This window comes from Athalia rosae, chromosome 2 (genome assembly GCF_917208135.1).
Source record: "Athalia rosae chromosome 2, iyAthRosa1.1, whole genome shotgun sequence".
NCBI classification, from domain to species: Eukaryota; Metazoa; Arthropoda; class Insecta; order Hymenoptera; family Athaliidae; genus Athalia; species Athalia rosae.
In genome coordinates, this window is record NC_064027.1 from 10,638,650 (window position 1) to 10,661,429 (window position 22,780).

The 22,780-nt window shown below is 43.6% G+C and overlaps 1 protein-coding gene and 1 long non-coding RNA gene across 4 annotated transcripts in view; one reads left to right on the forward strand and one right to left on the reverse strand.

Annotated features, from left to right (window-relative positions):
- LOC105684218 (neurogenic locus Notch protein) overlaps positions 1-22,780 on the forward strand; it is a 166,468-nt gene that overhangs the window by 126,401 nt on the left and 17,287 nt on the right. The window lies entirely within an intron of this gene.
- Positions 19,415-20,941, reverse strand: LOC125500003. The gene is made up of 3 exons (XR_007277162.1): positions 20,323-20,941; positions 20,042-20,242; positions 19,415-19,965 (listed from the first exon to the last, which is right to left on the reverse strand). It is a non-coding gene; the product is annotated as an uncharacterized LOC125500003 (long non-coding RNA).

Consider the following 22,780-nt stretch of genomic DNA (forward strand, 5'->3'; position numbering starts at 1 on the left):
AACTCAATGGTACGCGGTGTATTACCGGTTGCGATTCCGTTGTCGGCGCATGTACGCTACACACCTGTATATAATTTGATCTTGATATATAAAATATTGTACACCTATATCGAAGCATTCGAGGCGTATACGAGGTTATTCAAAATGAATTTTTCCACCACCGGGGTAAAGATATCTCAATAGTATAGTAGGTGGGTAAAGCTGTTGGTCTGCCGCCGCTGCAGAATTCGAGCGTAAGAATAAGACCCTTATTATACGCGATCAAACTCGCTGCAGGGTACATAGCGGGTCGTTTTTACACCCACGTGTATACCACCACCGTTCGTATAGGATGAATGCCAGCGTTCGCCGTGGAACTACGGAACCTCGTGATATATTATTGAAGATGTAGATTACTCTCTACATAGCGGCGTGGCAGCCTCTTCTTATACCGTTGCTGCCGAGGAGCATCTCACGGAGGCTCGCATTGTGCGAAACGCACAATGCACGCGGCCACTTCCATCGCCTATTGCGAATTTTTATTTCACCGATGCTATTCGCTCTCCCTCATTCATTTGATTTTCTAGTTTTTCAATTTCCGTCCAATTTGCCATCGCTTGTCGCGACCCTCGAGGAAAATGCCTCTAATTAATTCATTCGACAGGAATTATTTTATTCCGAGTACTTATAGTACGATCGATACTATATTTATGCAATCGTCATTAAAGCGTTCCAGGTTTGATATATTTACTTCATTTTATTCTCAGTAAAATGCGTCTTTTTTCTTATTTTTTGTCTTACTCCGGACCCGGTCAGTTTGAAAAATGATCTCGAGGCCCGTTCGCGGCGTAGCGACCGGGCATGGAAGAAATGGAAGAAGAAGAAGAAGAAGAAGAAGAAGAAGAAGAAGAGAACGGGGGGAGGGGGCGTTGGAATTATAGGAGTGATCGTTTTGTCCGGGTGAAAAGACGCGTACATTTGTCCGTTGGACGCTTTGAATGGAACGTCCATGGGTCGTAGTCCATCTATCCGCTCTTATCCCCGTAGAGTTGGGGGTTAATTTAATTGTCTTCTTAGAAGGAGGATTGTAGTAGCCCGCGAATACCGCGCGGCACTCGACGCCTCCGTTATTGTTGCATCTGTGACAACGCGCGTGTGCGTGTGTATCCGTATGTGTGTACGGTGGCTCGTTCGAAACGCGATTGTAGCTTTATTCTCCTCTATTGCCTACGAGGCTGTGTGTATTTTCGCGTATAACTTCCGACGACGCGTGATTGGACGCCGGACGTCGAACGCCAATTATCGCCTCGCACCTCGCGGTAACAGCAATAGCGGCAACGGACTCGACCCGCGCCGGACTTAATAGCGTACGAACGGTAGATCGTCTACACGTTTTATATTTCAAGATTGAAGTTTCCGGGAATTAGAGGACCTACCTTGAAGGGAGGGGGTAGAGCAGAGGCGAAGTAAGAGGAAAAGGAACCCGATCGAGATCTCATCTCACGAGATAATTCTTAACCCGCGTATATAAATTCTCTCCGTTATACCTACGGCCGGCGTCCGTTGAGCTCAAAGTTTAGAACCAGATCCGCAAGGTAGAGATAGCGCACGATCTAAAGACTCGCGAACGTAAATCATAGAAGGTGGGAAACACGTAGGTAGGCATACGGGTGTGTATTACAGTGGTCTTTGCGAGGGACGTTTTGGAGTTTCGATCACTACACCTCTTCAAACCCTCCCTGAGGTCGTAGGTGAAGAGCGTAGTCGAAGCCTGGTCATTGGCAACCCAACGCGTGTCCCCAACTCGAAAGATTTTCAAGTTATTAATTAATACAAATAATTACCATAATTGTCGGTCATCGGGCGTTTAACCTGCGACCTTCGATGCCCTGTAACGCCTGAACCGGACGTCTTCTGACATAAGTTGTCCATCTCACAATCAGATTACTTGTTTCAATGTATTTTATCACCCCCTTGAGTTTGGCACAATTATTTATCAACACCCTGTATACTACCCAACCTACCCGCAGCTGGAGCGGAGACTCGAACCACGTCACGTAGGGTTTCGTAGGATTCTCAAGAAAAAGGAAAGCAGATCTTATCGGTTGTTTAAACGGCCGACCCCCCCACACGTCCGCGAGGTCGCTTTTGAATTTTTTTATCACCAAAATCACGGGGTGAATTTTATCTTTTCCGTATGAACTAGGGCTCCTTTTCAAATTTATCGTAGTGCCAACCGTACAACGTTGAAAAGTATAACAGATACGGCTAGGTATGTCGAAAGACAAAAAGGACGAGGAAAAAAAAAAATCATTCACAGTCACATCACGTATTGTGTTATATTCGGGATTCTCTTCTTATTTTCTATCTTCCTTTCCATGCCTTGTAGCGAGCTATAAGACGTAATATCCATCCGTTTGTCAGAATTAATTGGCAAACGCTATCGCCGAGGTATATCGGTAAATCTCACGTAGGGAAGTTATATAATAACTTACGAGAAGAACCCTGCAGCGTGTTGCTGGAACAAAGCCTGGAATTGTTTGAAAAAAAGAAAGAGAGAAGAAGAAGAACAGAAATAAAAAAATTCCAAATCGTTGGCTCGTTAGATGTCAAGACGATCGTACGCTCCGGCGAAACCATACGGATACCCTGCAGAATGACGTTTGTGTCGCCCAGCACGGCGTCCTGTTGACGTTACGGTGTTCTTTTCACTACGAGCATCATTCACTCCCTTCAAATCATCGGAATATCCGGACCCTACACCGATGTATGTCTACATCTTTTATCAATTTTTTATCACTGCCACACGAGTCGTGCTTAGGTCATCGCGGTGACGTATTGTTACCGCAGCGTCCAGCTACGAACCAGGTGACCACGCCTCGCCTACGACAAACACGGTATACATTTAGATATTTTTAATATATGCACGCGTTATGCGTGTTCCGTGGAGGAATTCCCAACTGGACGTACAACGACGTCGAGTGTCGTAAAAGTCCGACAATGAGATCTACGTTGGTTTTACACTTTTTTTTTTTGGTACCTTCTAATTTTGGGATATTATAAGATAGATGTTCGTCTAGAAGTAACGAAATATCATCGAACTGGAAGGCGAAGTCACGACGGCAACTCTCGATGTATATGTATAGCTATACGCCAAAGTTAGCGGTGGCTCGCAAGGACACCAGCGCCCAGACACATTGTCCTGTCTCCAATCGTTATTTATCTCGAACACGCGAGCCTCCTGCACCGCGAATCCACCGCCCTCGGGGCCCTCAGGAGGAGGAAGATGAAATAAGAAAAGACCTTCCAGGGATGCGTGCATGCTTGCGACCAACGCGACGTAAGAAACTATAAGAGTTGACCAAAAGAACTCGATATGCATTGGCCGTGGGCAGACGTACCTTTTGGCCAAGTGTATACGGTTCACCTGTGTAGGTTGGTGTATACGTGCATCGTTGCACCTATGTATCTACATACCCTTACGCCGAGGCCTTTCGCGTCGACGTGGACGCCAAAAACTGCGCTCGCTATTGTCACGCAAATATAAAAGTCCGGTGAAATAGGCCGCACAAATTGAAGATTTATTTCAAACCAGCTGAATCCCTTAACAACTATTCTCAGAAGAGACGCGCGATTCGACCGGACGTTTTGATACTGGTTTCGTTTTTTTTTTTTTTTTTTCTGCAAATCGCAAAAATTCGCTCCAGAGTATTCATACTATATTTTCATATGATGAAGGAAACACGAAATTAACGAGAGAAGCAAAGAGAACAAAATTGCTATAAAATAACGCAGAGCAAAGATCAAACCGTTCGTGAGAGATGGATAAAGAGAGAGAATCGTTTCGGTCGCACAAAGTCAAAGTTTATGAGCGCTCGGCTGCCCCATTCTTGAAACACCTTTTCACCCACCGCGCCAACTCATTTGCAATGCATTAGCACTCGCGTATTCAGCTGATAATAACGTACCTCCCTCTGACCTCGCCTCCTCTTTCTCCTTTCTCCTTTTTTTCGTATCTCCGAGTTCGTCCCGTAGGATCGCTAACTAACAGAATCCCTGTGGTCCGACCCCTTCTTGGGATACCGTTTACCTCGAAGGCGAACGTTTGTCACCGTTGAAGCAGAGCTGAAGTGGTAATCTGCGATATAAACATGCCTTCTCTCAAAGCTCTCGGGTCCCGAGTCGACGCGCTTATCTGAGAATTCTCATTTATGCGGTCGCTGTGAACATGCGTTACAATTAGCGGATCACCGTAAACAAGCGGAGTTTTGTCAAAAAAAAAAAAAATATATCGCTAATGGCGACAAACGTCCGCGGTCGTTCCTCGCCGATTCACGATGATGTTCACCGCGATGAAAATTAACCGACGACGGAAAATCGTTGACAGTCGATACGACGCGTATGAGCACCAACCAAATGCACACGCATGAAGTTATCATCGTCTTCATCCGATTGTGAATCGTGGCCAGTGGCACACCGCTATCCGGTACACCGCTACACGTTTGTTCGCTCTCTTGTCTATTCATCAATGTTCTACCTGGTCTCACCCATTCGTATCTGCCACGAAGGATCGGGGATTGTCTCAGCTGCGGTGTCTTCAGCTTCTTTACCAGGCCAGTATGTTGTACACTATCGAAGGGATATAACGGGATAGCGGCGCAAGGGCCATGCACGGGCGAACGTATCATCGTATCGATTCAATTGAAGTCGGACGTGATTTCGTTTCAACCCTATGAAGCTATCCGATTCTCGAGCGGCATTATATAATTATTCGTAGAGATATTGAAATCTGTAATAGGTACACAAACCGTATTCATAAGTGGCGCGTGTAAACACTATGCGATGCTATTTAGGTTTGCGCAAAATATCCCTAGGTGAATTTACAGCAGCGCCACAGCAAAGGTGGGGAGATCCGGCACCGCTCGACTCGCATCGACCGGCCACGATCTGTCATGATCCACGGCTTGTTTACCGGAAATATTTATTTAATTGAATTGAAGAATTTAATTGATTGGCTTTGAAGAAAGTATCCGCATGGGTTATTCGTCCCATGGTTGCCCAGAATATTAAAAAATTTAACTTATTGATTATGAGCGTCGGCTAGCCTAGTGAGTAGCGTTGTAGATTGCTACTCAGACGTTCGGGGTTCGAGCCCGGGTTGGGAAAAAGTTTTTATCTTCGCAAAATTAAAAACTTACGTCTCGGCAAATTAAAATTTGCTCCCTGCTCAGTGATGGCGCGGTAGTAGGGAGAAAAAGAAGCACTTACGTCGCCGAAAGCAGGGACGAAACACGCACCTTTCGAGCAGGGTAGGAAGAAAAAATAACGACAACGACAATGACAACGACAACGACAACGACAACGACCAATAACAATAACAACGACGACGCCAACGATAAAAACAACGACTACGACAATAAAAAACAACGACAACAACATCAACCATAACGACAACGACAACGACGATAAAAACAACGACTACAACAACAACGACAACGACATCAACATCAACAATAACAACAGCAACAAATACACAACTATAACGACAACGACAACGATAACAATGACAACAATAACAACGATTATGACAACTACAACGATAATGACAACTACAATCACATCAACAATAACAACTGCAACAATAACAGCAACAACGACACAAGTACAACAGCACGACAACAAGGACAACGACAACGACAACGACAATGACAATGACAATGACAACGATAGTACATCGACCATGGTCATAAGTGAAATATGTAAACACGACGCTATCTGATTTAACTCCTCGCAAAATCCCGAGTCGAATTTACAGCAGCGCCACAGCAGAGGTGGGGGGATCGCATCGACCGGCCACGATCTGTTGTCATATAATTCGTCTGACCAAAATAACAACATCGGTCGTGGTTTCTACGATATTAATCGACAGATAGATTCTAATATTTGCGGTAAACACGCCGTGGATCATAACAGATCGTGGCCGGTCGATGCGAGTCGAGCGGCGTCGAATCCCCCCACCTTTGCCGTGGCGCTGCTGTAAAGTTGACTGGGGATATTTTGCGCAAATCTAGATCAAATCGCGTAGTGTGTACATGCGCCACTTATGATCACAGTTTGTGTACATCTCGGTATTATTTATACTCTTTATCTACGACCTTCGATGCCCTATAACGCCCGAACGCGACGTCTCCTGACATAGGTTGCCTATCTCAGATTATTTGTTTCAATGTATTTTATCACCCCCTTGAGTTTGGCACAATTATTTTTTAACACCCCGTATACGACGTCATCCCTCTATGCCCTCCCGCACCTTTTAGTTCGCTACGTTAAGGAATGTCGCCAAAGTTTTTTCACGAACTTGTTGAACCGATGATAAAACGAATATGCAAAAACAAGCGGTAAGAATCTATTATGTATCTACATACTGCAACCTACTACCCCGAGGTATACATACACCCACACTACTTATCCGACGCAAATACGTGTACAGGCGTACCTGTACCTAGTTCGTTAGCTGCTGGCGTCTCAGATCCCTGAGGTAGCGCCCCACACCGTATTTAAAATGCAAATACCTACACGATGTCGCATCCTCAGCTTCTTATCTTTGTTTCTCCTCCTCTTCCCCATCCAGCTTCTATGATACAAGATCACGTTTACATACTTGTACGTGTATATGTATTCCGTCGTAAGTTCAGATCACACCGATTGCGGTCTAACGAATATCATATAATGTATGCGTTGTCGTGCGCTGCAAAAATCGATCCATCCTTCGTATCTGGTGGAAAAAATTCGACCACCGTGTGATCGGGACACCGTATCTGGGGATCGTTGACCAAACTCAACCAATTACGCGAGTCGATCTCTAGATTCCGAGAGAATAATGTACTCTTTGAGTTTCCTTCTTATTGTTAGACAAAATCTACATTAATTATATAAAAGCGGGCATTCTTTATTCATGCAGGGATAAGAAAAATAATGTATATAGACGGTATAATAAAGAAAAAGTAACGGCTGCTATGCGGTAACAGCACTGTATTCGATGCTGCGAGTAATGGTTACTTGTGCCGCGGCTTATACCGCCGAGAAGCACATGGTAATGCGATATACCATAGCTGCAGCGAGCGCAGAAATTGTAAGTCAGGGAATTTTTTTCGACCACGTTGTCCTCCGCCGACTATATAAGTAACCGCGTATACACAGGTATACAGGTACCATGAACGAGGAGGCTGCACATCTCTGAGAATGAAACAAAAGCCAACGGAGAAACGAGGAGTTCAAAACCAAGATCATTATCCTACCGGATCCATGCGACCGACCGAAACTTGATTGGGCGATCCCAAATTCGTCACACGTTTCCCTCGTTGGGATGATCGTATTTTTGATAAAAGGATCTCCCGATTCTCGGCCAAATCTTCGAAGAAAGTCTTCCAGATCAAACTCTTCGATTAACATTATTCCATTCGGTTTTTTTCAAAGAAAAGTAGGATTTTTGTAATTAGTATATCCATGTTAAGTTTTTTTTTTCTCGTACAAAACTTGAAGACAATCACCCACACACAAATACATATATGTATACGAAGATGTACGGATACTGCTTCTTCTTTAGTCTTGTTTTTTTTCAAGCACTTTTTATCAAGTAGAACAATTTATCAAAACGTTCATCTCTCCCATAAGTACGTAGCGAAAGGGAGTAAAAAAGTTGTATCGAATTTGACGCCCGACTGATCACGGTGTTGTATTAATCCGTTTTTGTCGACGTATCATACCGGACTTCTTTACATCGGGTAATTTATTTCAACGACAACCGGCGGTTTTATAACCACGGAGTGTTTCGTTTAGCAAATTTCTTCGTTCGTCAAAAAGAAGAGAGAGAAGAAAAAAAGGACAAGTATACGATAATTTTCGTCTTCCAAAGTTGGCGCGATATGCCCTTTTAAGTAGTTTTCACGTATTCAAGCTCGAATCGAAGGAATCCTAAAGACAAGGAACAAGAAAAGACGATGCGAGAAACTCGTCGTCGAAATAAGAAAGTTGATCGTGCATCGATCCTGCGGTAACGGAATAACGAAGAAGACAAATTCTATATACCAATTAGAATTTTGCTTTTTAGCAGCGCAGGGTTTATATCGGATATGCTACCGAGTCATGCGATATATTTGGACTGGAATTTTGGCCCTGGACAATTCGGGATGCTGTATGCGCGCGTATTCGGTATACAGGTATACAGGTATACACAGGACCAAGCAGCTGAGACAAGGAGAACTCATTAGACAATATTCCGAGCAGTCCTTCTCCTTACCGCGGGAAGGTTGGCGCGATTAGAGTCAGGGTCGCAAGAAATAACCCGGAGACCAGTGGAACCAGTTTCAAAAAACTCCCTTCCCCCCTCCCCTCCCCGCACTGCCGTCGCCCTCATTCGTCGCCCCGCGCATCGATCGTCGGGGTCCTACGGTTACGTGCACACGTACGTACGTACGTACGTACACCGAGGTATCCACACCTATTGGTCGCCCCGAACCGGGGGCCCCATCACGGACGGACACTCGAAGACGTACTCACACGTCACTCATGAAACGCTCCGCGAACAGCTGCTACATAAACATGAGTATCTCCGCGGCGACTCGCTCTCCGATTCGATGCGCCCGGAGAGTGCAGAACGACGGAGAGGATGGAATGACGAAAGAAGAGAGAGACGGGAGCGGGTCCGCACATCTCTTTCGATCGTCGCGTAACCCTGCGCGGTAAAGGACCTCCTCCGTGACTATCTCACGGATAAGCAAACGTACTGTTTGCCGATATCGAGGATTCCGGTCGACCGGTGCTGACTTGTGCTAATTTCCGCCTGTCTTTCGTTTGTTCCAACCGGCGACGGAGACACGCGGTAGGTGTAGCCGATTCAACCGAACCGAACCACCGAGCACGCTGAAATAAAGGTTCAGAGCGCGTTGACGCGCCGCGCAAAGTCTTCTCAGAATTCATCGAGGAAGAACGACGACTCGGGGATAGTTCTGCTTCCTAATAGGGTCCGCTCGCTCGCGTTGACTTTTCTCTTCGACTCCCTATGCCCGAGTCGACGCGAATCCCTTCGACATTTTCTCGCTTCAGCTATGTCAGATTCGCCTGAAGGAACGCGTATAACCGCGCTATAAATTGCACGTACACTCCGAGTCGCATTATTATACGGAGACGCGGAAAAGTCGATAAACACCTGCGATGCGGAGAACACGGAAAAAAAAAAAAACAAGTCCAAGATTCCGATGCATTGGGTCAGAATGAAGGAAAAAATTGGAGAATAAAAATAAGTAAACTCTGCAGTTGAAATTTATGTCCTGCAGCAGCCTCTACCGAACGTCGTCTACGTAAATTTAACTCGTTTTCTCAAACATAGATATAAATTTATGACACATCGTAAACCTGGAGACTTGGGACTAAAAATGAATCGTTTATTTCACGTATAGAACGAGCAAACACCCCCATCGTCGTGGGATTATTTTGGGCTTATTCGAACTGAAACACCAAAAATTGTATTTTTTGTAACGGCCAACGCGTAAATGTCAACAGGATAGTTTTTGCATGTTGGATGAGATAAAATCCCTCTCCCCCCCCCCCCCCCCCTCCCCCCTCTACTCACTTGCACCTTTTGGTTCACAGTCCGTATCCTATCGATATTTACGATCCACGTTAACGATCGTAAATTAACTTCGCTTTATATTTCCATTACACCAATCGTACTATCACCAACCCGGAGTACGGCGTGTACAGTATGCATAGTCGGAGATCGGTAAAATACTGCGACGTTTGTAACAATTATATTTTCTTACATTGGATATATACGTATATATACATAGGTAACACGGAGTAAGATATTTGTGCAACCTTTTACCCCGGGGTAGTATTTCACGATAGCGATAAAACGGTGTAATATTATAGCGTCAAATTTAATAGTTCAAACGATCGTTTTTCTCGCTCACCGCAGCTGCGGGTTCAGATATATCGTAGATAATCGTTGAATTATAATTCAACTGTAATAACAAAAGGTCTCGTTAAATGTCCGATCGAATGATCGTCACTTTGATATTTCCCCCATGTGAAATAGTCCCTCTGATTTACTCCAGGGCGATAAAAACGAGTAACTAAAGTGGAGAGATGTGCATGCGCTTCACTTCGCCGTGCGAATCCTATCTCCACCTGGAAACTATTGAGCACTGAATTTGCATTAAAAATTAGAAATCCCATCGAACTGTAAAGATGCATCGGTTCATCCCGCTGTACATGTATAACACCGCAGCCTCGGACGGTTCGAACAACGCGGAGTTATGTTCCTTGTCCTTTGAAACAAACGGAATCACTATACGCCCAATCGATGGGATGAGATTCGTAATATCGGACGTTCTTAAACGCTGGCAATCTTGTCCGCGATTAATTCAACCGACAAAGTTATTCGCGCACAACGAAGCTGCTACGACTCTACGAGCGTGTGGCAATGCACAATTTACAATACGTATGCCTGATGAAATGGATTTTAAAAAATTCTCATCTTGCTTGACTCATCTCAACATCCTCCTTCGGGATTCAGCGAGGACTGAGTCACTGCTTAATCCTGGACCGTCGATCGAAACTCAATCGAATCGATTACCGATAATTAAAGTATTAATGAAGAAATATATGTCGGCAGTTTTAAAAGTCTAATATTTTTTATGTCTTTTAGAAAAAAATATGAAATTTATCAGAAATGCGTGAGCACCGTAACTCGGAACGTGATTCAATTCTGTATAAGACTTGCAATAAAAATGGTGTAGTAAAATTGAAACGCGCGTGTTAAGTGAGCCTCGTGTTGATTTTAGCTTAACGAACCGCGTTCGGATGTGTAGATATGCACGTGTGCATACGTGAGCCGGTAGAGAAGTACGTACCGCGTAATACATATATACGTTTAGTAGTTAGCCGTCTTCCTTCGTTGTCCATTTGTTTTTTTTTTCTCTCCCTCTTTTTGTTCTCAGCGCAATTTCTTGTTAGTCTTTAATTGCCAAAGGATGCGCCTCGTGCTTCGCGCCGTACGCCAAACTTCGGTGAACCGTTTCTTCTTTATTTATCGGTAGGATCGCGACTCTCTCGCTCGCTTGATCTTCTCCACGTTATACGTGTGCAGTACATCCCCACTTTGAACACGTATCTCGTATGATGCGGTATAACAAGTTTCAAACACTCTTTTAACGGTTCCTCGAATCACGGCGTTCGAACACCGCGAACGGAACGGCAACGGCAAATTTGTTTGACGCGAGCGAAACATTAATCTGAAGAATAATCTCTGGCGATGTACTTCAAATCTCGGTCTACAGGCGGGTGCAGCTGTCTCTTTTTCTCAATCTCTCGCGTGCGATAGTCTTTATTAATATGTTTTAACGACACGTCGAAAACGTTCGAAACGCGTCCAAACGCGCTCACAGTATAATTTCACATTATTCGAGTATCGTTTTAGCGCAGCAACGCAGGTCGCATTTGTTCCGAGACCGATCTACTTTGAGTTCCTTCGGTGAACCGCACGAGCATTTTTTTTTTTTTTTTACATGAACGTTCTAATTGGTTTCTTCTGAACCTCGGATAGAATGATAGGTATAATTTTGCAGAAGGAGGTATTCGAAGGTGCCAATTACAAATAACGAATTACGAAAGGCGATTTCATGCTGCAGTCTGGCGGCGAGCACTTTTTTCCCCATTCCATTTTTATTTCATACCGAAATAACACATGCACCTGACCGACGACCTCTTTCGGGGCGTACGTCGCTTCTGCGGATCAACGCTGTGTCGTGCGATATTCACGTACGTACGTACAGGTATATTGTACTCCGGATCCTTCAGGACCGCATGAAAAGCGAGAGGAGTTGCTCGCTGCTGAAGCAGCCGCTTGTATACGTAATACCAGTAATTAAACAAGCTGAATCTCTGTAATTCTACTCTCCGAGTTGTTGTCGGAGGTAACGCCCTGTAGACGAGACACGTTTCCCTCTCCCTTTCTCTCCTTCGATTCCTCAGGGTCTCCCATTCTCGCATCCGTTCGCGGCTCCGTTTTTTCACGTTGAAAAAGATCCAACGGGAGCATCGGCGGCATCCTCCCTCTCGCCATTCCCGCGATTTCCTCCTCTCGGCCGTTTACCCACGTGTACGGGTGTGTACGCGCGTTTATATTCGGCCAGGGGCACGGGCAGCGTGGAGGCGACCGCAGCAGCAGCGACAGCCTGAAAAAGGAGAGTGCGGTGCTTAATTATAAAAGGGGAACGCGGAGCGATACCGAACCCGTAACAATGGGTGTATGTACGACATAAAGGACCTGCGCTCAGGCAGGATCGGAGTCCTGGAGGCGATGGTATCGGCGAGTAGCCGGTAGTTGAGAGGCGCCGTGGCTCATTAAAAGGACCCGCGTCGAGCGAGCGAGCGAGTTGAAGAGCAGCGAGCTGAAACTCGACTGAAAATAAGGGACCCTCGAGCGACCCGAACTCCCTCGCGCCGCGCGGGCGTTCCACGGGTCCAAACTCTCGATGGATTATATCGCGTCTCTCTTTCACCTCGGTACCTCCTCATATCCCCACATCGACGTACTACTCCTCTTACCTCTACGCTGCACTCCGACACACCGCTTGTAATTCGCCCGAGCTCTCGCTCCTCATTGTCAGCTGGTTAACCGTGTCTATAAACCGTATATTAATCGTGTATGTATATTTGTATATATACGCATACCTCCCCGCACATCAAAGACCGGGTTAACTAACTCGCTTATTCTTAAATATACGATACACAACGCTAATTGCCCTGGCGCCAACTCTGTGCGCTCTTTTTAACCCGCGGTTCAACCGATCCTTTGACGAGCGAATTTTACTATGCATGAGGAGCCCCGAGGTACCAGCGGTATTCTATCGAATTTGAAAGATCGAAAACTAGTATAGGGTTAATTAGACAGCCCGAGATGAGTTTGACGAAATATTTGCAATCATTTATCCTTCCTCGATTTTTTTCGAAAGTCGTACAACCGATTGGTGGGAACGAAAATCGTGCAATTTTTATTCCGGTTCCTCATTATAATACAACGCGACCGACCGATCATTCGACTTAAAATATCGCACGATATCTGCTTTACACAGGCGTCAAGTTTCTACGCATGATTTATTTCAAACAATGCTTATGGTGATTCGGCGATCCATACATCACAGTTTCTGTATTAATATTAATACCCTCGACCGTATCGTGCTTTCTAAACACGGATGTACCGTTATCGCATTCGGACCAGTTTAAATTCCTTTATTATTTATATTATTTTTTTGTTTTTTCTCCTTTCATCCTCTTTCGGATCCTCCAACACGCTTTGTGATATACACATTGACCGACCGTCAAAGGAACAATGAAGATAATAGTTGGACGTAAAAAAATTCTGAATATAAAAAAAAAAAAAAAAAAAGAAAAACCGAAACCGTTCCATTTATCGTTCTAACAAAATTCCGTGTTACACGTATCGCGATATCTGTAGTAGAATACCTATACCCTGCTATGATTTTTTTCGTTACGAATTTTTAAAACGAATCGAACACCGGTCTAACCATAGTACAACTTGCCTGGGACTCACGGTAGAGAGGAGCCGCTCATATTCTGGTGACCGGCGAAGGTAGGACGGGCGTTGCATCGAGGGCGCCCGACCGCGTCCGCAGTAGCCCCAGGACATCACGACGAGCCTCCCCCCCTTTCCCTTTTTCCCTTTTTTTATTCCTTTTTTTTTTTTGTTCCTCACCCTCCGCCACACGTTATATTCGACGTCGACGACGACGACTATCGGAACGTAGAACAGATATCGGTATAAATAAGCCATAGATTTTATACCCGCGGGACTTATGCGGCGCTGTGTATACATCTCAACTATGTTAAAAATCATCGTCCGCCGCGATGTCTCTAACTCAAAGTGCAGCTTTCACTTGGAAGGATAATTCCATAAATTGTCTGTGCCGCTATATTTAAGTTCAGTTAGATCCCATACCGTAATTTATGGATAATCTCTGGGAATAATTTCGTGCTATTTGACGAACGAACGTTTAGTCAAATTCAACGTGTGGCGTGAAAATTGAAAAAATGAACGCACGATCACAATGGCTCATCTGGCTCCGTCCGCGTAATGACGATTCGACCAGCATACCGAAGACCTTCTTTTAAAAAAAAAAAAAAGGAGGCAACGTACGTCTTCGCGTCAAAAAAGTGAGACACAGCTATCGCGAGTATAAATAAAAACGAGATGGCGAACGATAACCATCTGTTCGGTGGCACGTTTGAAGCGCAAGAAATATCGCCCGCACGATCAAGACTTATGCGGACGGTACAGGTTGGGTGCATGAGCATAAAACAGCAATGCAGCAGCAGCAGCAGCAGCATCATCACGAAATAGCTGTTTACGGAAGGAGACCGGGTGAATAACTGCGGCCAAATATTCGAAACCAATTAACGAAGAAGATGCGTAGGCACGAGACACGCCCCGCTCAAAAGTAGGAGAGGAAAAAGAGAGAGATGAATGGGGGGAAATGGGGGGGGGGGGTAATTTATCCCCTCGGACGAAGGGCCGAAAACCTCCGGAATTGACTCCTCATTAAATTTATACGAAATATCTTTTATTTTCCAATGAGAATACCAGCAAAGGCGGCAGAGAATTTCGTATGATACATTATACTCGTGTATCCGTAGCACTGTATACGACGTATGTATGCGCGTACATAAATGGCACCGATCGTTGCACCCGATTTTCGATTAAGTTCCACGTACGCGTTGAGGTATGCGAAATTCGTGAAAAAAACCTCGAAGAAAACCCATAAACTGCGGAAGCTCTCGAGGACCAAATACAAGAGTAGCGATATAAAAATTTTCAAATATTTTCATCGTCGTAATCGTATCGCACTGTATATTCCGATTGATCAGCTAATCAATTTTGTTATTGTTTTATGTTACAGGTAAGATTTTGGTCTTTTTACCGCTTAGTTTCAACCCTTATTGAGAAATAACGATAAAAAATCTTTGGCAGGGGGGTAAGTCGCACGGAAATAATAACCATTGTATCTCGTTTCCGCCATTCATAACTTTTGTCATTCATTTCAGCTTCGCACTAATTTCATGTAACACGAACACAAATTTCATTGAATAATTGAGTGACGTAAGCGTACATATTAATGACACGTAACCTCCTGTTCTGCTCGCAGTATACGCCCGTGACACGCTCGATTTTATTTGACACTTGCTTTTTCAGTTCGCTTCGTCTGTTTTTTCATTCATTTTTTTGAGCCCATTTTTTCATCGTATCATAGATATATGATCGTATTATAATAATAAGATTTTTAACGTGTCAATGACGCAACCCGTCGCTGCACCGGAATTTAGGCGCGTATGAGATCGAAGTTGAAATTAATCGACGAGTAGAATGTGAATAGCTATATACATAAAATGAAAAATCCTTGGATGAGGATATCGTGGACGAATATATATATTTGTACGTTGAATGCCGAGCGAGAAAGAGCCGCGCGTGTAACTGGTTACTATTATATTTATTCTATATACCGTTAATTATCTCGATTCTAAGCCGAGCTAATGAGACTATATGGCACTAGACATCGGCTATGTATGTATTCATGTTTAATACCTGCACGGTGGTCCTTCTGAATAAAGCAAGTTTTCTATACCGAGATACTCGTTTGTCGGTTTTTTTAAAAATGAAAAAAAGAAGAAAAAGAAAAAGAAAAGGCCGCGGTTCCTTTACCGCGTATCGATATTATAAGCATAAGTATCTGTAAGGTAGGTATAACGTAGTAAAAGCAGCCAGGACTTCGTAACCCATACAGGCGATTACACCTCAAAACTTATTTAGAAAGTCACTTTTCCCAGGAATAAAAATCCTCGCTTAGATATTCGATATGCATATCAATGCATTTGAAGTAGTGATCAGCGAATTTGAAAAAAAAAAAATCCTAAATTATCACTGACCAAAGTTCGTTTTTCAACTTTTTTCATTCAACCGACAATAAATCGCATCGATTGCACTATGAATTTCACGATTTTCACTTTTTCGAATTGAAAATTCCAGAAGACGAAATAAAAAAAAAAACCAGAAAAAAAATGAATGCAATGATAACGGTGTATTCGTTAATTAATGACTGTAAATTTGTGAAAAACTATTATATACATATATGTATAAATTATTTCCATCGTGTATTATTCCACACCGCAGCGTATACTGTGTAACGTGTGCGCATACGTATGCATGTATATGTATAAATATTTGCAAGTAAGTCCTCTACAGCAGCGTATGAGTGTAATTGCGGTTGTGCAGGTTCGCGAATACCTAATTGAAGGATGAGGCAATTATGGTTAATTTTGTAGTGCGTACAGAAACGATCTGCGACCCTTGTAAAAAAAAAAAGGGCGGTTCGGAAGGAGGGAGAGGAGGGAGTCGAAACGCGAGCGTCATTCCGTATTTCGCGTCGATTAGAAACGGGTTGCGTGTCGTTTAGGGATCGCGGAATGACAAGTGGGATCGTAAAACGTGACAATTATCGTTTGGAATCCAATTAAAGATCGCCTCTCCCATTATGCCCTTATAAACGGCGTCTTTTTCATCCTCTCTTTCGTAAGTTGTGCCCACTATTCACACTCGCACATCTTTATATATGCATTTATTTGCCCGCCATATAATAGCTGTGTATATTTATAAGGTGGACTCGCATCCACCTTATAAATGGAGAATTGACCGCGCGCGAGACTCTCCCGCAGGATAATTGGCTTTCAGACCAGAAATGGCAAATTCGCGCTTTGTATACCAACGCGAAATCAGTTTTTACAGATCGAACCCTAACTCACTTATATACTGAAGACTCGCTTGTCGCGCTTACCGCCTGCTTTATTGAAACCCGCAACCTTTGTACAATGGCAGATATTATATTCATCGGCGTAAAAACTCGGTTGACAATGAACGACAAATTCTGTACGACTGGTCATCCTTATGCCGCGCTACCGAGGTTCGACACGTTTTATATTCCCTCATATTATAACATCACATCTTATCGGGGGATTAATTAGCTCTGGGCCCTCAACGCGCTAATACAGTAATACCTATGCGCACGTAGAGGCGATGATGCAGGTGCAAAACATGATCGAGTTTAATTGCGAGTTATAGCCGTCCACGATCCAAATAAATGCACATTTATACGTATACTTTCATGTAGATTGTAGGTTCATCAAATGCGTTTACCGCATCAGCTGAATCACACAGAAACGAAAAAAAAATCAGCGATGTACGTTTAATAATTTTTTTTTACTGCTACTCTCGCGTGGTGTTAAAATACGCGAGGTAATGACGGTGTACACCTTCAATTATATTTATGCTACAGTATGTGCATATATGTTGCTCGCAATTTTTTTCTTTTATATGAATAATTTTTTTATTCTTTACATCTTTTATCCCGGAAGTGCATGTATGTGTCGTAAAAGTAATGCCTGTGTAATGTATGAAACTCATTGAACCTGCCACGCTTGTTTACCGCGAATAATGCCCCGCTGGGCTTTTATAAGCAAGCCAAAAAAAATTCTGAATATTTTTTTTCTCCCTTAATTTTTCATCATTGTGATTTTTTTCTCGTTCGTTCCCCTTTTTTTCTATACAATCCTTTTAACTTCAGCGTGCAGACTCTTTGGCAATATCGATATAATTTATAGATCGATTGATGGTCAATCTGCATAGATCGGAAAAGTAAAGTCGACGGTTGAAACACGAATAACTTGGCAAAAAAGAGAAAGATTTCGAGCGAAGAGTTTCAGGCTACAAAACCTCTCTACTACCGCTGTCTTTGTGAGACTTGATTGACGCGCGGTGTACAACGTTTTTTGATCGCGATTGGGTTAAATCACGTGTACTCGGAATGTGTACGAAAGTAAGAGAGAATTATTAAATCATCGATGATAATTAACGACGCGAGTTTTGTAGAAACGTTCATTGTCCGTTTTATAAATATATCCTCGAGTCATCGTGAGAGTACCCGTAGCTACATCGGGTAAGGGTACGTACCGGCCAACCTATACAAAAGTAGTCGACCACCTAAAGAAGTACAGCTGTTGTCGATCAAGAAGACCTTTTGATCGAATTCGTGCGGGCCCTGGCGTTACTAATTATTGTTTAACTATCAGTTTTTATCGTTTACTTCCTGTTCATCGACTGTGACTTTCACGGAACAATGACGTCACGGTCCTCAATGTTCATCCTTTGTTTGTCCAACAGTATCTTTTTTCATTATTCGTCGTTCGCTTTATCCATTAACGCGAAGAAGGCCCATTATATATTATGTACACGTTACGCGTATATAGTTGAATATTTTTCAATCCTGAACGTACGTATTTATGTTTGACGGAGTACGTGGCAGTTTGTGCGATTGTTTAACGTCGCTCGTTCGATCATCGATCGAACGATTGATCATCCTTTCGTTACCGATGACCCCCGTTGGACGAACGGCGGTATCAGGTGTTCTCATGAGAAGGTAGGGGGTGCTGTCCGGCGTGTCTAGGATCGGCGCGCTGCAGGCGGATCGTTTAGTATTTCTTACTTTGATATTTGGATCTCTATCTGCGGGTTAAACCTTCCCGCGCGCAGAGCTATTTAAACTGATTTATTACCCTTTGCGGATAATTACCGCTGGCCAACCCGATACAATCGATGTAACTGCAATGATATCGATTCAATTATCGAGATTGATGATCATACGATCGTGACACCAACCGCGTGATTGATCGGTCGTTGCCTAAACGGAGCGCGGCAATTGTAACGATCTTATATTTCATCATCCGATTTTTTTCAACGTTTTCAAACTTTCGATTACCAACGATGCGCGGGATCGTGAATTAACATAGAATTTCTGACGAAATAAGTTCACAAGTATCATACAATTATAACAGTTGCTTACGTATATCTTATCAATTTTGAAATTTTGATATGTCTCATGCTCAATTACTCGAGATCGATGTCGCGTCGAAGTGCCGGGGTGGTCTTCGTTCGTTTAAAGATAAAAAAATAACAAAGTGTATAGGGAGAGTGGCAATTTGTAATCACCTTTCTACCAACCTTCCATAATTTTTATGGGAAAGTTTTTCTTACGTTTTTTTAATGAAACGTATACACCGTCCATTTTGCAGGGTTATCGAGTAACGCGTTATCGCGGGGAGATTATTATAAGTACATAGCGGTACTTGGAACCTGGGGCGTCTTCTTTACCATAAGGTCAACTCCACTCGGGAGTAATATATATGTATACGAGTTATCATAGGTAGACACCCATTCGTACATACTCACAAACACATTATTACGTAGGTACATAACGTGTAACGGGGTGGCGAAAAACCCCAAAAAAAAACACCGGTCTAAATTGGCAAATATATCGATTTATTATAAAAATAGTATATGAATAGGTAACAATTGGTCAATTCTTTCATTCTTATCACATAATGACACGCAACATGTATGTGGGTATAACGCTGATATTTACGTTTGATTTTGACATAATTCGTAAAATTAAGTTTCCTGGATAATAATAACGCTGCATATATATATCTGTAATGTAATTTACGCCTCGTTATATCATACTAACGCATTTGACTCGTCGAACCAATGATACCGTGTAATAAAAATGAATATTTTACAGTGAAATATAACTCTTTTAATGTCGCAGTTGATGAATCGAAAAAAAAAAAACTAATGAATAAAAAAAAGACATGTGAACAAGAGTAAAATATCCGTTTCTAATTATATTATTTTATCTGATTTTATCACATAATTTTTTTTTGTCGTTCCGCGGAGTTGAATCTCTGAGATTACGCGCTGTCGGCATGAAACATCATCATCATCATCATCATCATCATCATCATCATCATGATCATGATGATGATCATCATCATCATCGAGCGGGAGTCGCAACGGCGTCAAGCCTAGAAACGGTCAGGTTATGAGAAATAGGATGAGACTTTCCGAGCGGTCCAGTCTCTCTGTATATATCTTTTATACCTTCTCTTTCTCTCCGTTAGAGACAACGAATTTCATCTCTCTCGCTCTCTTAGCCACGCCGCATTCCAATCCGCACTTGATTGGATTTGGTAAGGCAACCGGGCGGCCGCGCAGGATAGCTGTCGACGTAGAATCTGAGGGTCAGGTCGCACATGATACGCCGTGTGCACAGCTACGTGATTTCCTGAACCCTCTTTCAACCTGTTCAAGTTTACTCGCTCTTTGCATTTCCTATGTAGACATTTTTTATCCACCCCCCGTACACTACTCGTAATACATACCCGAAAACGCAGAAACTTCCCATTTGTACACGACTTCTACGCGTATACTATCCGCATCGCTGAGAAACTATTAGAATCTTTTCCATTTCGTTTTTTGTCTGTCCTTTTTTTTTCGTCCTTCCAACCGCCGCAGCTACAGTGTTGGAAAAGAGATGCAAGTCTGCACATGAGCGTGGAGATTCGCTCGATTGTTGGGATACTAATTCGGCAAAGGATCGTCATTCACGACGATAACTGTTTCAACGCGGTTAAAATCGATCACGGAGCACTCGTAATTGTATGCACTACAATAAGTGGCGAACGATACGTACTTCATATATTATACAGTTGAGCGACGGAACACCGGTTCGGAAAAAGTACCCTGTAATTATATTTCCCAAAATGGAAGACAATTATTCTCCGCGTCGGTCAACAGCGCTAATGGGACGTCGTGAGCATCGACGTGGCCGCGCACGTTGTATCGAAAACACTCGTTAATTTATATTATTAATGTCGAACACGCATAGGCGCTGGATCAGACGGATTACCGATGTAGTTTGCAAATAATTGCCAAATTGCGATAAACATGAACGTTTTTAGTTTTTCAACTCAGCAAGTAGAATGGCAAATTTCATTTCAACTAATCCCTCGGCTGATCGAGAGATAACCGTAATTCACATTCACATTCTCTTCGAAAAGACGCTCACTGTCGCCTTTCGTGATGTCTAGCATTTCTACTTATGCACACAGGCGAATCAGTCGCTGTGCATACCTATACGTATACCATACCTATGAATTGCGATCAGATCGTTATCGAAGCCCCGGCGAATTTTTCGATTCCTCGTAGACGAACAACGTTATAAACCGACGTTATCGTATAACTCGTCTACGTTGCAGCGGTTAAAAAATTGATCAATTAAGTAGCGGTCTGCGTCAGAATTTCACCTCGTCTGTCGATCCGTAGGTTCGATTTACCGCGCGTTCGTTCTACGATTCCATCGTGCATGCACACCCGCGGAAGAGGAACCGTACACAATCACCGCCATCATCACCGCATAATCGCATCCGTGCCGTACAGTGTCGTCCAATCAGAAAGTTGGAAAAGCCGTTTGACCTCTGGCAGGGCGTTATGTATAGCGGGCGTTGCAGGACCACGCTTACGAATACCTATACACACCGGATACACACGAGTACACGTGTGTGTACGATGTAGGTACACCATATCGTCCACCGCATACGCGTGACCATTAAATAATCCTGGAGTAGGTGCAGCTGTATTTATTTTCTATATCAAACTACCGGAGAGTTAACCGGCTCCGTATGTAATAAGTTCAGTATGTAGGCTACGGTATGTACCGCGACCCAACAGCTAGCGGTACCGCGTAGATTCAGTCCAGCTGTTGCTGCCATGCAGCTACCAGTAACTCGGAATGAAACGCCGGGCGCCTAGGGTCACTTCGGACATGCCCACACCCGTAGTGGCGAGGCCCCTTCCGTATAACAGCTCTCCACATCATATGCGAATAAACATTCGAAAAATATCCGAGAAAAAACACATCCAGATGATATGCCGGAATTCAGGCACTGCGGATACATCGTTGTACAGGAATCGATAAATAAATTTACGACAAACAATTTATATAAACTATGTATCACCGCAGGTCGGGGATGACCGAATTTTTACGTTATAAATTTTTTCCTTCGAGACAGTTATGTAGTCATTATATCTGGTATATACCGTGTGTCCCCAGCGTTTATAGCGCAGTATGTCCGGTTGCCTGCCATCGAGCGCCAGGCTTACACGCTATGTCGGTGAATCAGTCAAACCGAGGTCCGTGAACGAACGTGGCGCTATGGGGAAGGTGGCGCCCGACGTCAAGCAATCAGACACACCGCGGCGTAAACGTTGGGACACGCGATATAAGTATAAAATGATGCGGGAAGTTATAATCGCAACTTGCGGGGGATCCGCGATCGCATCGCGGTGGTTGGTGAACTATAAAATTATTGCAGAAGGGTATTAAAGATCGCGAATACACGCGACCCGCGTACCGTTCAGTTCTTCGACTTGTTCACGTGCATACGTGTGCCCGAGTAGAAGGCGTATCTCTAATCGTCAATTAGGTATATCCAGCTGGAACGGTCCTACAACCAAAGGGGTCACCGGCCGTCCAGGTATAACCTTTGGGGTTAACTTGTTTATTTACTCGGAGGGTCGCAGAAAGATACGCTGAGACTGCATCGGTGTATTAGCTGTGGTATTACTTAACCAAATGTACATTTTCACGATGCCCTCGTGTCCATGTAACTACGTACGTACACCGACCGTGTTCATAAGTGAAATATGCAAACACGACGCTATCTGATTTAGGTTCTCGCGAAATATCCCTAGTCGAATTTACAGCAGCGCCACAGCAGAGGTGGGGGGATCCGGCGCCGCTCGACTCGCATCGACCGGCCACGATCTGTTATGATCCAC